The following is a 17643-nucleotide window of genomic DNA, read 5'->3' on the forward strand; positions in this document are numbered from 1 at the left end:
ACGGACTCCTGAGGGACACCACTTGTCACCTATCTCCATCTGGACATTGAACTGTTGACCGCTACCCTTTGGATGCGACCATCCACCCAATTCCTCATCCACCGAACAGTCCACCCTGGAACTCTTTCCTACTCCCTTCATAACACCAATTTTTCATGTCTCTGTGTCCAAATGTCCCATAGCAGGCCCTGGTTTGGAGGGCCAGATGGAATGCTGAGGCCAACCAGCAGTTTATAAATGGACATTTAGTGCATAATAGTGCTTATTTTTATCTTGGGATTTGTGGAATTTCCTATGCTTCAGTCCCCTTGTGAACTTAATACAGTTTGTAAATATAGAAAGATAATCACCATCTATATACGGTGAGGGAGATGTTGCTGATTGTTCAGTCATGTTGAAAATAGACCTGTGCAAGGGGAACTTCTTGTGTGTCTCTGTAGCATTCCCCTCTTTCACAGTGAAGGAACTGGTAAAATACATAGCAATACTGTGCTTGGAGATTCTCAGATGTTTCTTGATATAGACGATTTTATTATCAGCTCTGAAACAGAAAAAGACTTTATGTATTCCCCTGAAAGAAACAGCTTTTTTATGCCTCTGACCTGTTGTACATCATTTTATTACAGCAGTCATTGTTCTGTCTGTAATAGCTTTGTGCTCTGAATGATTCTATCCTCCTGTAAGAACAGTATCTGCACCCCTCGGATGAAGTGCATAGCCTGTGTCAATTCATCTTTCAGCACTCATCTTATTTTTGTGTAGATGCCTTGAACTTGTCATCATTAGTGAAATAAATCCACATTCTTTGGCTCTCAACTAAAGTTTCGTTGAGGAATTTCTACTCCTGTTCCTTTGACAAGCTTCCTAACTATCTGCATGCTTCTAGTATTATCACTGTTTTCTTTATTCCTGAATTATATTTCCTGAATTCCATGTATATATTTCGTTAGTTTGTATCTTCTCTCACTTTTGTTGAGCTTAATCCAGTGTCTAGCAATGTCAGTAGGAGTCTTTCTCTTGTCTGTAGAGGGCATTGTACTGGGACCTTTCTAATGTTTGTATGGTATAACTAGTCTGCCCTGGCACTTTGCATTGGTATGATATTCTCAGAGAGTTTGACCACTTTCTTCTAAGACCTGCTTTCCATAGGTAGGGTTCAAAAGGTATTCAATCATGTTTTACTCCTTTTTGTATGTGTAAGTAATTTGGATGACTACAAGCTATATCCAGACAAGGAGCTAAGAGACTAAGGGTTAGAATCCTTGTTTGCATCTGTGCATGTAATTAAAACAGGCCGTTAGGGAATGTGTCATGGCACAATTTAAGTCCATATAACTAAATGTTCTTTCTCCTATACCCTATCAATCCCCAAACTGTTCTGAGATATTGTCTGAGAGAGTGCTTTTTGGCATGAAAAAAGAAACGTGCCAGGAGGCTTGCTAGTAATTAAACAATATGAACTGTCCATAATACCAGCTCTTAGACAAAGAAGGCAAATTGGGGTAAGTGAAATCCAGAACCAACACAGATCCTCATGCAATGCACTGGAGAGTTTAGAACTTCTAAAGGATGGTCAAGACATCTTGAGTTTTGAGGAACCATTGATTTGTAGAACTTGCATAGACATTTTTAAGGGCATTTTTGTCCATTTAGGAGCCAGAATGTGTAGTTCTCTCCTGAGTTTATATATCTATTCTTTGACAGAACGTAGTAGTGCTTAATTTACTGTAGAACAGACAGTAGGGGTTGTGTTTCCCGACTTTTATGTAATACCAAAGCAGTTAGAGCGCTTGCCAGAAAGTGGGAGTTTTACAATCTATATACTTTTCCAGTCTGTTAGGATTCAAATCCACAGGAATATGCCCAGGCTCTCAGACAACAACATCAGTGGGTGAATAACATCACCCACTGAATCACAGAATCATACAACAATTTATGTTGGAAGGGACATCTAGAAGTCATAAAGTCTGACCCCTTGCTCAAAGCAGGTCTACTTAGACCAGGTTGCTCAGGGCTGTATCTGGAACATCTCCAAGGATGAAGATTCTACAATGTCTCTGGGTAACCTATTCCAATGTTTAATGGAAAAGTAAGTTTTCTAATATCTAATCAGAATTTTCTATGTTCCTAACTTGTGTCTCTTGCCTCTCTTCCTATGACTGTGCATTTGCAAGAGTCTGGCTCTGTCTTCATTGTATCTGTCCTCTAATCAGGTAGTTGTAGACAGCAGCAAGGTCTTCCCTTCATCTTCTCTTAAGGATGAACAGGACCAATTTTCTCAGCTTCTCCTCACACGTCGTGTTCTCTGGCCTATTGGCTATCTTAGTGGCCCTCACTGGACTTGCTCCAGTGTGTCAGTATCCTTCTTGTACTGAGGAGCCCCAAACCAGACACAATACTCCAGGTGCGGTCTCACAACTGTTGGACAGATGATGCACTTTAGTCTGTATTTAGGTATATAAATCCCATTACAGAAGTCCCAATATTTAGAAACTTCACAAATCAGTGGGATTTGCTCTCCTATGAAGCTTGAACTTCCACAAACTTATCTCTGAGAATTGCCATTGTCATGATGTTTGTTTTATTTCCTGAGAATCAGAAGGGTAACATAGTTAGATGGCTATAATCTGTTTTTTAATATCTCTGAGGCACATTTAGAAGCTGGTTCCCTCTGTCCTCACCTTGGAAGATGGAGAAATGTTTGTCTTCCTGTTTGTAAAATGATTGAAAATACAAAGCATGAGTTGGAATAATGACTTTAACATTTCAAGGATTCTGGTGTGGCAGAAATAGACGTACTTTTAAGTATTCATGAAATAGTCTCTGAACTGCCTTACACTTAAAAAATATGACCACATACAAATTCAACTGTTAAAAAAAAGTATATAGACTGATTGTGAAGTGTCAGTCCCTGCATCATACTTTAGTCTTGCTACTGATTTCTACTCTGTCAGTTTTGGGGAAATAGTCTAAATTCATTATTTTCTTATCTACTTGATAGACTTAAAGAGTATTTAGTGTTGTTCAAGAGGTCTGAATCAGTCTATAAATAATACTAGAGAAGCCACTTATTTATACCTTTTCCTTCAGATTTTCCAATAGTCTGAATAAAAGTTGGAGATACTGCCACTTCCAACAAACAAGAACTTCTCTATATTCCAAGATCTGTCTGTATTTCACCTTTTTCTAAGTGACAGGGACACTTTGGACAGGATTTAACCATGTCGGAATTTTATTGTGTTAGACTAGTGTGTAAATGGAAAAAAACATTCTCTTTTGCACTGTGACTCACTTAAATAACAATTGTGTATGGCTGTAGCTATTTACTCCTCTGAGTTTGCTATGATACAGAACTGAGCTGTGTGCTGAGGAATCCTGGATCCCAGTGTCACAAATGTCAGACCTTTTACATTTGCTTTTTAAATAAATCAAACAATAAATAAAAAGAACTTCCACGTGCCCTTCCTGTTCAGTCTGTCGGCAAATAAGGATGGGTGAACTTCTCTTTTCAGAAAGGCAGCCCTTTGAAGATGTTTAGAAAAGAAATTGGGAGGCTAAGATCAAAGGACCCCAGAACCTGTTCTGTGTAGTCAGTGAGTATTGTTCTTGCACATCTGGGTCGGTTCAGAGTGTTTTTTTAAAGGCAGAAAATCTTCTCCCTAAAGGCAACGAGAACTCTCTATACACTACATTCTCTTGAATTTATTATGTGAATTCATTATGTGAATTCAATGTTATATTGAAGTTAATTGGTGGTGACCCTAAATATACACAATCCTAGACAAAAACCATGCTAAACTCAAGTTAAGGTCACAAGATGTAGCTATAATTTGGAGTAATAAAGATATCCAAAGGGCATGCGCAACAAATACAAGAAACACAGAGCCATGTTAGAAACCTAAATGAGTCTGAAGAAGAAAATGCACAAGAGAGACATTAAAGCCTCCTCCCCCCTCCCCCCACTCCATGGTGATGCCATGTGGCAATAATTTGATTTTTTCCTAACAGCCCAAATACGATTAAACTCTTTTAAAGAAACGTGTTTCCTTTAGTGGTTCCATCCAGCAGATCTGAATCACCCCAAATCACCCAAAGGTTTTTCACACTCGTCCTCTATTGCCAATGGACACTAGGCCCTCTTTTGTCAACTCCTCTCTAAAAAAAAAATCTTTGACAGTTTTATATTTTCATGAAGGAAAGAAACAAACAACATAATCAGCAAATTGGCCTGTCCATATAAAACACTTGAAGCAAACAGCACTGCATTTTCCCATGAGCATTACTGAACAAGAAACCTCCTTTATTTGGGACCTTCATCACCTGCCCAGAAGGAAGACACCGTAGGGCTTCCTGAAGGTCCACAGTCACTATACTGGGCCGACAACTGTGCCTACCCTGTGCCTGACAGCCACTGCCAACCAACAAACCCACTTACCCTTCTGCTCCGGTTAAATCAAGCACATCCAGCCTCTCTCTTTCATTCTGGCCCAAATAAATTTAATTTTCCCTTGTTTGCAAAGTTAAAGTTCAGCTGACTGATCGGGCAAGCAGAAAATCTCTGTGAAGCTTTTTTGGGCTGTTATTACCCACCTGCTTTCTCAAAGTCACACTAGAATCTGGGTATTTTTTGTAATGCTGCAGCTGGCATTTGTACTCACTGTTTTGAGTCAGGTTAGTGAAGGAAACCCTATATAAGGGATAAATATGATCATTTTGATAGGAAAGAGGTGATTTTATTTGTTGAGAATAGAGGGCCTCTTCCCTGTGCAGTAAATCTTTCCCTTGATTTCTGGAAATGCTTGTCATTCCAGGGCCACCCTTTAAGAGCTTTAGCACTAAACTTTGCTGAGGGTCAAGAAGCACCTGGATTCAGTTTAGTTCAATTATTTGGGTAGCACAGACCCTGGATTTTCCAAATTGATATATATGATACCAAATAATAGTACATCTATAAAGTAGATGTAAAAGAAGAGAAGTCAGTGTTTCTTGCCACATTCCCAGGTCAAATTCTCCAAGCCAGGAATTTCAGCTGAGTGTTCAAACTTCTAAGAATTAGATTTGTGGCATTGACTTGAATGGGAAATTGTATTACAACTGCAGGATTTGTTCCTGTAGCTGGTGGTTCTCCAGGAAAAGTAAGTTTTGCAATCTCTTAGAAATCAGGTTACATTTCTGAACTTTCTACATTTGCTCCATCATTAACTCCACTTCAGAGAGTTTCTACTTCTCCGATGTTACCTTTTGAAATGAATAGATTTTTTATAAAGATATGAATCCTCTGTGCAAGCCTTTATTTTCCTGTTCTAGTCCCAGAACTACCCCGCTTCCCCAAACTCTGCTTTTTACAGCTCTGTAAAACATGCCTTGTCTTTTTAACCTTAAACAGTAGAGGGCAACCTGAGAATTACTATCCTAACAGTTTCTACAGCCTGAGATGCTGTAAATCTGGTGGTTTAAAAGTTATTACCAGTTTTTGGTACTTTAAATACACGTTAAATAATTACAGTATTCAATATTGAATATGGATATGCTATACTTGCTATATTTCTCAGCACAAACTGAACTTTTAATTCTAGGTCAATTGACTATGAGACCTCAATAAAAGAGTCACACCATAGTCAGCATTCCCATGCTCAGCATAGTCTGTCATTTGCAAATAGGTGGAAGAAATGTGTAAATACGGATGGGGAAATGGCACCATGGAAAGAATAAACTCTTATGGAAATTTCGTAGAATTAAACAAGGAAAAAACTAGTATAATTTATGGAACTATTACAGATTTTTATAGACATTTCTTGAAGATGGCATATAATTCTCCGTTTACGTCTACAGGCTTGAGTACAAATTTTGTATTGCTTTTTATTGTAAAGTTCTTGAAACAACATATGCAATTTAAGGGAGTTGTACAGTCTTTGTCTAAACTTAACTGAAATTGTTATTATGCTACCTTAAATTTAGTGGAAGAAGTAAGAATCTAGTTAAGAGACAGTGAGACACCAGGAGACATGAAACGAGAGCCTGAGAGAAAATAACCTGTATAATATTAAATATCATGAGTGCTTGGCAGCAGTGATTACCTTGTTGCTCATGGCCTGCTCCAAATACTGCCACAAATTTATTTGTTAAGAGCCATCCTTTAGATCTTTGGAAATCATCTTCCTGTCACTATACAACAGAGCTTATTTCTATTCAGCTGTGTTTCACTGCATTTCTTTAAACAGAAGTTTGGATTTTCAAACATGAGTTACAATAATATGTGCAAAGAATATTTGCTGTTACTGTTTCCCTGGGGAGTCTGCATGCCTTCCTCCCAAGTTTCTCTAAGGTTTCACGGGACTCATCCCTTAATCCTACTTCTGTTTTCCCCCTCTGTGGATTTTCTTTACAAACACAACTCCAGCTATCATCTGTATGCCAATGACTCACAGGTTTAGTCCTCCACTCCAAGTTAAATTCAAATTCTTTTCCAGTCTTCTCAGTGCCACTCAATACCAGAGCAAGCTCAGAATGCCTGAAACACAATTCTTAACCATCCCCCTTCGGTTTTCTTTGTTATCTTTGCATGATATCAGCACTGTCCTTCCTGAGCCTGATGCCTGTAAGATGGGAATTGTGTTAACCTCAATGTTCTTTCAAGAGCTTCAGGTCCCATCTCTGGGAAGAATCTTTCCTTTTCATTCATGTGGAAAAAAATCTCAAGTTTTAACTATCACAGCTTTGAAACATTCAATTTACATCCATTTAAGCTGGTGCTGTTATGCAGAATTTGGTCCCTAATACATTTTACACCTTCATATTGCACAGCCTCCCCTTCTCCTGGTAACAAAACACAAACTGCCTGTCTTCTATTGCAGGGCACTTTCTTGCAACCCTTACTATCTCTTCTGTGATTCTGAGCTTCTAAACTAATTTCTGTTCTGCCAGTGTCTCCCCTCATCAACTCTTTGTTACATTTTTTCAACTACATATTTTTATGCCATTTGCTATAAATATTAGAAGCAATCTACCCATTTAGAATAATTTCTTGTAGTTAATGTTAAAGAAAATTTGGGAGGAAGTATTAAGCCTTAAACTTCACATTTGAATCCTGTCTCTTCCCAGTTTTTTTCAAAGTATGAACAATATGACAAAATTAATTTAGATCAGAATTGGCTTAGACATAAAAATCAAGGCATTATACCCAGGTAATCTGAGTGAGGTGTTGGTAGAACATGGGCAAGAGTTGGCTGAAGCTCTTCCATTCCTCTGCCTTGCTTCAGAGGATTTCAAGGGATCTGTATCTCCCAAGCATTGCTATTCAGCCTGGCTTACAGCCTAAGCCCCAATTTTTTCATAGAGAAATTGAAATTCTGGGATTTGCTCTGCGTCAGAATTATGCCACATTTTCATTCTTTGTTGATTTGGATTGCCTCTCTCTGTGTATTTCTGAGAACACTATAACTCTTTATGTGTAACTCTCTGTTTCTTTGGAAAAGCAGTTAACATACTAACTTTCAACCAGTTCTAAATTAGTACACAGTTATGCAGGCTACAAGACAGTAAAGGGAATGAAAAAAGTAATGAACTGGCTAGATAAGTTTACTGACCTGGCTAGTCTCATGAGCTCAGTATCATCACCCATTTTTTTCTTCCTTTACTTCTCCTTTTCTGTATGTTCATGTACCTTTGTTGTTGTCTTGTAGGATCTAGACTGCTAGGGCTTCATGATAAGGACAATGCAAGATTATGTGAGCATATTTGGATAACTGAAAGCAAATAATGATAATATATATCCATTATTTCACAGGACAGAGTGAGTTTCTTTGTCATATGAAATATCAATGTATTCCAGAGGTCTAGTTCTTAGTTTGTTTTTTGTTTAGGGTTTTTTTTTGTGTGGGTTTTTTTTTTTTTTTAATCCAGTGGTATGAGATACTGGACAGACATCACTTCTCATAAAAGTCTACTAAATGTTTGCATTTCTTAGATGTCCTTCTTAATATAATATTGGCAAAACCTATCAACATTCTGTGAAAATATTGGCAAGGCTTCCATTGGCACAAGTGTTAAAACAATATTACTTAGACAGAAAGCAAAACTGAGTGAGGGATTAACATGAGAGATTAAAATAACTTTTTGCTTTCATTTGTTCAAGGTGGTCATTATGACCACCAAGAATTTTTCCACCCACTTTAAAATTGTGTTAACAATGAGCTATTCCAGGGCTTTTTGGCATAAAGCTACAAAACATCGTGGATTTTGAATTGTTGTAAAGCAGCAAAGCTGGTCTGACCATAGCTAATCTGTTGTTGTGCCACTGTGTTTATTCTAGCTGAGGTTCTGGTGCTCTTGTCTATATTGTGTGTTACTGTCACCAAAAAATTTTCTAATGTGAAATCACTAGCTGGCACGTCCAGTTGACTTTGGTACAATTTATCTAACTTCAGTCTGCCTCACCTGCTGTCAGCTGCACATAGAAGACTCAGTTTTATGCATGTAAACCTTTTTGTACTCTATTTCTGAGCCATACGTCTTGGTGGTGACTGCCTTGAACTCCCTTCCACTGCAGTGGGAAGAAACAACACTCCATATATGCAAGATCAGTTTCTGCTTCTTACCACTACCCCAAAAAACAGTGTCAACGGGGATCTGACAGGCTGCCCCATTCCACGGGAAACACAGTTACTCCAACTGTCTTGCCATGAATATCCAGGAGGGCTACACTAGCTGTAGCCCTGGGAACCATGACCGACAGTGGCAGTGTCTAGCTAGTCTGTGATCCAACCTGGAGCTTAAGGATGCTCGAACTGCCCAGCTCTGCTCACACTGAAGCTATGCCTTTACTTTCTAAAACTCCTGTCTTCAGGCTTAGTATTTGTAACCCCGTGGTTATTAAACAGCTATTTTGAAATCAAGTCTCATTATTGTTTAAGACGTGTTTTGGAAGAAACAGCCAAAGTATTTTCAGTACATGTTTTTAGTTTTACAGGCATTTAAGAGTGGAAATTTTCAAAAAGCAATGAATGTAGCCTTGTGTCAGAGAGACAAAGGTTATTGTTAAAGAGCAACTTGGATGGATGATGAATTGTACTCTTATTCAGAATGACCATGTTTTGGCCAGTTAAAGAAAAGGTTATTTATTTTTCCAGGACAGGAAAAACACGAAGATTTTTAATGAAATTCCATGTGGAGTCTTAATTCACTGGCACCTTCTTATAAATATTTAGTTTTATAAGAATATTACAATATAAAAATTTAATAAAATACGATAATAGAAACAGACTAATGCCAAAACCAAGGTTGCATAATTTCTTTCTGAAATCCTAGTAGTTTAGAATATATTAAAGATACAGTTTCCTTCTATATTTATACATTCCTATAGTAAAATGCTCAAATCACTTTTTCTTTAATATATAAATATGTTCAGGGCCCAGATACAATGTGGGTGGGCATAATGTGATCATTGACTTATTGCTTGCTACTTGCAAATGTGCCTTGCTCACAGCATGGGAGGCTAGACTCCTATGGGCTCAAAGGGCAATTCAGTTTTTATGCTTATTTAGTCCTACAGCTTTTATTACCTGCAAAAGTTTATCACAGTGTATTGTGCATCTGCTTGTTCAATAGAAGCTGACCTAACAGCATCGATTTATGGCCTTGGTTCAAAGCTGGCTGCACAGAGAGGGATGAGTGGTCAATGTACAGCAATCAATACCAACCAGCCAGTTGAACACAAGGCAACAAGAGTGAAAGAGAACCGTAAAGTAACCCCTTTGTACCATCAGATTACAATGTCAGAAAAGAAGCTGGCAAGTTGTAGCACAGATTTATGGTGATTAAAAGAAAGAGTGTAAATGTATTTGTTTGTGCTTATTATGTCTTATGTTTTGTAGCTTTTCTGGAATTAAAGATTTCAGTTTGTGTATGGGCTCTGGACTATGGGTTGTTAAAGTGCTACAGGTACACTAGTTTTATTTTGCCTGATGTTTCACAAAACTTTCTTGTACAATTAACAAGTGAAAAGTCCTTGCAGATGGGAGAGACTATCATATATCTCTAGACCTAAGCCTCAGGGTCTTGGAGCACTTCCACACACCACACTCTTGTTGGACCCAGGTGTATGGGTCCTTGTCTGCCCCGTACACCCTTGTTTCCATAGCAGGAAGCTCAGGAGGCTCATTAGAAAGAAGATGCAATTTGCTCTGACCAGATCCTTGGTACAGATGTTTAAGGGTCCACAACCCTTGTGTGCCTGCCATCTAGTCTATGCATACCTTTTACAACTTTAACTACTCACAGTCCACATGTAGGTAGGAGCCTGCCTTTACTATCTACTGGAGGATCAGTGGTGAAGTGGGCCATGGTATTCACAAAAAATTTCCGGCAGTCTTTCACCAAGAACTCATATTCATGGTAAAGCAGTATATTAATAGAAAATAGTCCAATGTGGCATATCTATTCTGCACGTATGTATGACTACCATATCCACTATCTACTCCTGAGGTCTTTGGTTATATTTCACGGGATGTGTTTGGAACTGAAAAATTTATTAGATCAGTGTATTGCTTAATCTTTCTTTTTTCAAGTTTGGAGTTCTGTAGGCTTCATTACTTCTGAGAGGTTTGCTGTAAACAATTAGAAATACTAGTCTATCATCAGTAGGATGATGCTCTAGTTAAGTGTACACATGCCTACCGAATATTTTTCACATGGTGTCCCAAATGAAATGAAAAAATAAAAGGTTAAATGCCATCAGACTAGCTAAAAGTGTATGCTCTGCACTCTTTTATCTTACTGCCACATAGTGGAGTGGCATTAGCACTTTGCTGTTTGTTTTCAAAATCATGTACAAAGTTGGGCAAGTGCCTGATTTGTGCATGTGCGTCGTCTGCTTCCATGTATGTTATAACCATTCCTCCAACTTAAGAAACTAGCTGTCTAAATCATCTCTTCTCTGTTTCATTACTGGAGAACAAAACATTGCAGATCTAACCCTCGCCTGCCTTGGTGGCACTAGTGAAGTCTTCATACTGATTGGTATCAATGTACCCACTTGCAAGAAAATGTGAATGTTGAACAAGAGCTAAACTTAGCCACATCATCAACAACAACCATCTTCCACTTCTCCACTTACCTGAAGCAGCGGGTGGCCTTTCTGATGATTTCAAAGGTTATGGAAACAGAACTGCAGTGGCTTATAATCTTCAATTTAGTAAGATAGGTTTAACTAGAAGCCAGCTCTGAGGTCTCTTTATAGGAAACACAGTAAAACCATGAGATGCTTAAGTTACTGTCATCAAATTCTATTAGAAAGAAAATTATATTCATTTCATTGTCTGTGGATAAGGTCTTTCTACTCAATCATTTTCGTAGCCTACTTAACATGAAATCTTGGCAGAACAGAAACAATTCTTTTAATTAACAGTGTTCTTACTGATCAAGTCCAGATGATGGTGATGATGATGATGACTACTACTATTATTGTTATTTACATTGATTTGATATTTTTAGGTAACTGAATTTCTTGCATTGCATTTTGAGATAAAAGCTGTAAACTTCCCACTGTACACAATAAGGACATAAATTCAGGTCGAAGTGGCACAGTGGGCTTCTGCGCTGGTCTTTGATGTCTGGAGAGTTGAACGCACATTCTGGCTTTGATCTCAAGTGAAAATAAGTTTGGTGGGTCTTGTTTTAGCCTCTGTTCTCCACAGTATAAGTGCTCCCACAGTTCAGTACAATTGGCATTCTCTGTGTAAGAGAGGCCCTAGGCACGGGGTGTTGTGGGGTCAGTGCTGACATTTGCTGGCAAAGCTGAATGGCGATGCTTGCATAACAGCTTGTGTGATGCTTGGTTTATATTTAGCGCTGCAGTACAAAATGCACTTATTAATATAAAGCAATATAGTACCAAAGCAGCTGACAGATATACGTCTTGGTTCATCCATACAAAATATTGTATTGTATTATCTAATTTTAAAGGCTTTTTTCTCTTCACTTGACATACAGGTTTTTAAATACACATTTGAAATCTCTCCATCATGTACTCCACCTAACAGTAACCCTCTGGCAAACCCATCAAAGCCTGCCAAGACCACACACACTGCATAGTTCTACCTAAAGACAAATGCAGTGAATCATGATTGATTCTGAATGTTCAGTCATTTTTTAGCTTTGCATTTACCTCATTTTTTTCAACCAATTCTTCACAAGTGTTGCTAGCCCAGCTTCTGAAACTAGTTATTCTTCAATTGGTCACTGAAGATGTGGTACATGGCCAAGCATCAACTCCCCAGGTTTAGGATGCATTTATTGTGCATCTGTATAACAGCACCTAGTATAATTTTACCCTCTTATTAGGTGCTATTGCGATACATAATATAAAAAAATATTGACAAATGAAATATATAAGTGCAATACACTACAATTAAATACTAGAGATAGGTACAAGAGGCTTAATCACGTAGGAAATGCTGGGGTTATAAAGATAAATCCTTGCAGGCTGGTGAGCTGGAAGGGAGTTTTGTGGATAGATTTGGCTAGGTGGGAATGGGAGCGAATCTCTGTACAGATGCGTTGGGTGATTATATCATTGCAAGTGTGTAGATGGAGAAGTTGTTAAACAGAAAAGTGGGCAAGAGGTGGAAAGGCTGGCTGGGGACAGCAAGGGGCTTACAGCTTCAAAGGTACCAGCAAGTCACAGTGTGCTGCTGACCTCTGTGACAGGAGACTGTCTCCCATGCAATAACTGGCCATTGCTGTGGGAAAGTTGGAGCACGATTTCCAGGCCATTATCTGCTTAATTCTGTGTCAGTGCAAGTCTTGTGTAGCTCTTGGGTGGTTTAGAGACTGAATGTCCAGGGCAGGATTTCTGAAGGTTGCATGAGTGATCTGGATGAGATGACAGAAATGTGTAGACATGGTTCCTAGGGACATGGTTTAGTGGTGGAATTGGCAGCATTAGGTTTACAGTTGGACTCGATGATCTCAAGGGTCTTTTCCAACCTAAATGATTCTATGATTCTGATTCTATACCTTTAAATCTCATTGTAGAGTTTACTTGGCAATACAGAGACTTAAATACAGGGAGGAGTTTTGTGTGTGCATATTTCACAGTTCATTTTGATATTTGCCATGATTCAAAGGAATTTAACAAAATGAAAGTAAAGAAGCAATAATGAAGACATACATCCTCTTATTTATTGTTTAATAAGCCAAAATCAATCTTGACTCCATACTGTGGTTGATCTGTATGACTTCCCACTCATAAAAGAAAGTCTGCATGTCACTGTTACCCTTATAATCATTTTTATTGTTCAAAAAAATGTGGAATACTTCATCATGGGATGTGAAATTAAGGCATTAACCCCAACTCTAAACTGCACCTCTTCCAATGTACTGTAGAGATTCTTGTGATGCCATTTCCTTTTTTTTTTTTAACCTGAGTAATTAGCGAAAACTGAAGAAGTTCCAGAATAAATCTAAAGTCCATCTTCCCCAGTTTCCTATTTTTAATAGTTACCTGGTAGTGGATGCTTACACAGGATAAGAAATAGAGAGTAAGGTATAGGGTGAATATGTTCAGGCAATCAGCAGCTGGAGACTTCTTGAGCTAGAGGTTGCATAGGAATGGTCATATTAATGGCTACTTAAAGACCTATCTTGAGTTCTGATATTCATGATACCAGTACATCGGTGTCTGACACCTTTTTCTCCAACCCTCACTGGGGACTTCTTGCCTTACTTTTGTAGACACATAAATCTTCACAAAAGAACATCCAGTGATACTTCCAAACCCACTCATCCCTCATGTTACTTGTGCTATGTGCCATGAGCTTTTCTTTTGTTGGGGTGTCACCTATTTTTTTCAGCTCTCTAGCTCCAGATGGCACCACAGCTGCTTCTCCCATGGACAGATGAAATGCAAATGAAAATCAGTGATTTTATTCGTGATATTCAATGAGTTTTAACCCAAACCTGTAGTATTGTGAACAGCCTATTTGCTACTTGTTGTCGTTAAAAAATTATTTGCTTGCCTGTGGTAAAGCACTGACTTGTCAGAAAGCAGGAAAATAAACAGCCATGCCTCATCCCTTCAACTTTAACACAGAAGCAGCAGGTTAAACGAAAATAGAAATCTAAGGGATTAACTCTGTCAGTAACAGTTTCTGTAAAACTCTTGCCAGGCAGGAACTCTTCCATTCATTATAAACATCTGCTAAGGAAGCCACGCTCATTTCCTAAGGAATAAGAAGTGCAAACATTCACCTTTTACACTTACTAATGAATACACAGCTTTCAACCAAAAGGCTATTTATATTCATAAAAGTTTTTTTTAAAGTCATCATAAAACCAGGTATCATGCTCATTTCCTAACGCTTGATTAGAGCAATGTAAATGTTTAAGTAGTTTAATTAAATCTATTAAACCTTTTCAAATCATGTAGCTACCTATTAGCAGCTAATTATAAAACCCTGTCTGCTTTTATAATGTCACTGTAACTAATTTCAAAGAGCTATTCTCGTAAAACAGGGAAAGCATCCATCCAGGTTTAAAGGGTAATCAGCTGTTTGGGATATTTTGTGACAGAATGGATAATCCTTTTAGAAAAACAGGAAATGTCTTTCCCTGAATATCTGAGATCAGGAAATGTATCAACAAATACTCACTAAACCAACACTTGCACTCCAAATAACTGCTTAAGCTTCAAAATGCTTCGAGTTCAAACGTTTCTTACCTTTTCTGTGTAGACATGCCTGAAGTCTCTGTACACATTATTGTTGACACAGAGTCCTTGCATCTTGGTATTTATTTATTTATTTCTGAGCGACTAAATCTTCACTTGGCCACATAAAGGAGTGAGGGACAGTTTGATAAATTCTTTGTCTCTCACACAGGCTACTAGCTTCATGAATCCCCGTGTAAGTAGCAGGAAGCATGTCTGAGCCTTCTTGTCCTCAGTTTTTGGGAAGTGCAACAGGTCTGTTGGACCTGAACCCTCACATCCCTGCAGTTCTGCAGGGCACCAGCAAGTTGGACTTGCACAAAGGGGTGACTAGCCCATGGAAAGGTGTTTGCTGGTGGGTGAGGGTAAATGCAGGAAAGTTTTACCCACATGCCAAGTCAGACACAAGCCAGTCATTTCAGGAGGCATGTAGCTGTGCTAGCATTGCACCACATTTTGGAGCTGATAAGCTCCAATCAGAAGATGGACATATTTTTTTGTTACACTATCACATCTATTCAGCTTCTAAAGCAGATCTGTCTCATCTAATGGACCATTTATATCAATCTTGGAATACGGAGAGAGCTGAGGATTATAGTATGCGTTAGTCCTCAATTCCCTGCACTTTCCTCAGAGCAGGTAACAGGTTGATAACAGGATATGAGCGTGAAGTTTGGGAATGGTCAGTTCATTTATCAGTTGCATCTTTTTTAAAACTGAACCAGCTATTTCTTTTTTTTAAATTTTTTATTTTGGTCCACTTTGAAATTCACCTGAATGCCTCCTGTCTCAGAGTTTTCAGTTGCGGAGTTGACATGCCATCATGTTGATGAATGTTGGTACTTCTAGAGTATTTGAATTCAGCAAGGAGGATTATGGTGCCAGGCAAAAAAAGACAAGGAAACAAAGGAGAACCTGTCAGCCTACTGGAAGGAGTCTGTGCTAATCCTCTTCGGGGATATCTATACTGCTTTTTAAATAACTTGTTTGCAGTAGGAGTGATTTTGTTAAGGATGACATATAAGGCAATTTCTCAAAAGTATTGAGTCTGGTGAGACATGTAGACACAGGAACTAGCCAAATAAACATTAAGGAAGGAGCACCAGCTAGACAAAGCTGAGAGATAATGTAGAGGACAGATGACCTGGTAGCTTTAGTGCTGGTCTAAACTTGCAAAAGTCATGTCGCTTCTCTGCTCTGCCAAAAATTTCCTGTGTGACCACATGCAAACTGCCAAAGCCAGGTATTAGGTGATTATGATTTACAGCTTAGCCTTAGGCAAACACAATGTGTCTATGAATTTTGGAAGAAATTAGATACCTAATTAGGAGCAGTTGTCTAAATACCTTTGTGAACATTGCCTCCAGTGCCTTTGTGCCCTACTATTGAATCCACTTCCATACCTTTCAGAAGTATTGTAGAAATGAAGACCTTAAACAGTAGCCTGATGGGGAAACATGTTTTTGGCACACCTACGTCAAGATGAAATGGTGTGCTATAAGTGCTTATTTTTCTCCATGGACTATAATGGGAGACTACAGATGTCAGACTTTGATGTCTATAATACACATGCCCAAGTTAGGGCAGATAAATGGTTTTTTATGTGGTTACATAAGTTCTAGAGGTTAGTATGAAGTCTCCATGACATTACTGTCAGAAAATGAGCAGTGAATAAAACCTAGTGGTATGTACCCACTGAAATAATCTCTACGGAGTTCATGGACATAGCTTACAGAAGTCACACAGAAGCCCATAGGACATCCATGCTTTAATAGATTTTCATCCCCCTTTTTTGTTGCTTGAGCATTAACCCTGAGCAAATACAGTTTTTTGAGCAGAATCCTACCTGGCTTTTTCTGTCATCATAAGTTGGATCCTTTTTATTGACTGTCCTTGCAAGCAGTGGGTGCGGAAATGTGCAGGCTGCAGTCTCAATCCAAGTGAGAATGTGACTGAGCTGTTGCTTTACCCCATCCTTTTTTTAGCTTCTCACACGGAATTGGCCTTGTTTTCTACATGCTATACACTAAATTAAAATAAAATGCACACAGTTCACTTCATGATGAGCCTGACAAGTTAAATTAAGATGGGAGTGTGTGACTATGCCAAGGCTGTTATTAGAACATTTGCAATACTGTGTTGCCAGAGTATAATCTTGTTCAAATTTAATACCCAGCAGACCCATCTCTGACAGACCCAATTTTACTAGTATTTTAGGCTGGTTTGTACAGTTGTCCTCATCATCAGGCCTGCTCATAGTTAATTGAGACAAATGTACACAAAGTTTTTTGGAAAAAATCACTCGTTATCTATGAAGGGGATGTGAAGAGACAGAACAATGAATCAAATGTTATTTTAAATACAAAAATATTTCAAAATCTTTTTTGTAGATCTACATGTTTTTAAGTTACCTAGTGGACAAACACTTGTCCATTAGTCACAGGTAGTTATATCCTGACAGGCACGTCTGTAGGTCAGGTGTGTGTGTGTGTCTGTATGAAAAAAGGTACTTTAAACCTGCATACTTACTGTTTCCTACTTTAATGGCCACTCGCAACTTTCTTAGGAGAACAGTGAACTCCTAATTAGCTGACTGCCAGGCTTGTAAATTAAGCCCAGGCTTTGGTAATGAAAGTAGGCTCTGCCTAGTCCACATTAACGGGTTCTACGTTCCAGATTGCCAATACTTCCTTGGAGATGCATCAAATACAGAAGGTCTGCTAATGGCTCTGGCACCATAATTACCCACACCTCCAGGGCTTATAGACTCATGTCTGTCAAAAATAAGCAGATGGAAAGGTCTAATTCAGAAAGGGAAAAGATTTGATAAACAATTAGATGCTATTTTACCACTAAGTCCAAACTACAATGGTACTTCTAAATAAGCAGTTTATTCTAAAATTAGGACTCAAACTCTGAGAGCCTTAAGGTGTTTTGAC

This window comes from Nipponia nippon, unplaced genomic scaffold, assembly GCF_047370975.1.
Source record: "Nipponia nippon isolate SJK-2023a ecotype South Korea unplaced genomic scaffold, ASM4737097v1 scaffold_1, whole genome shotgun sequence".
NCBI classification, from domain to species: Eukaryota; Metazoa; Chordata; class Aves; order Pelecaniformes; family Threskiornithidae; genus Nipponia; species Nipponia nippon.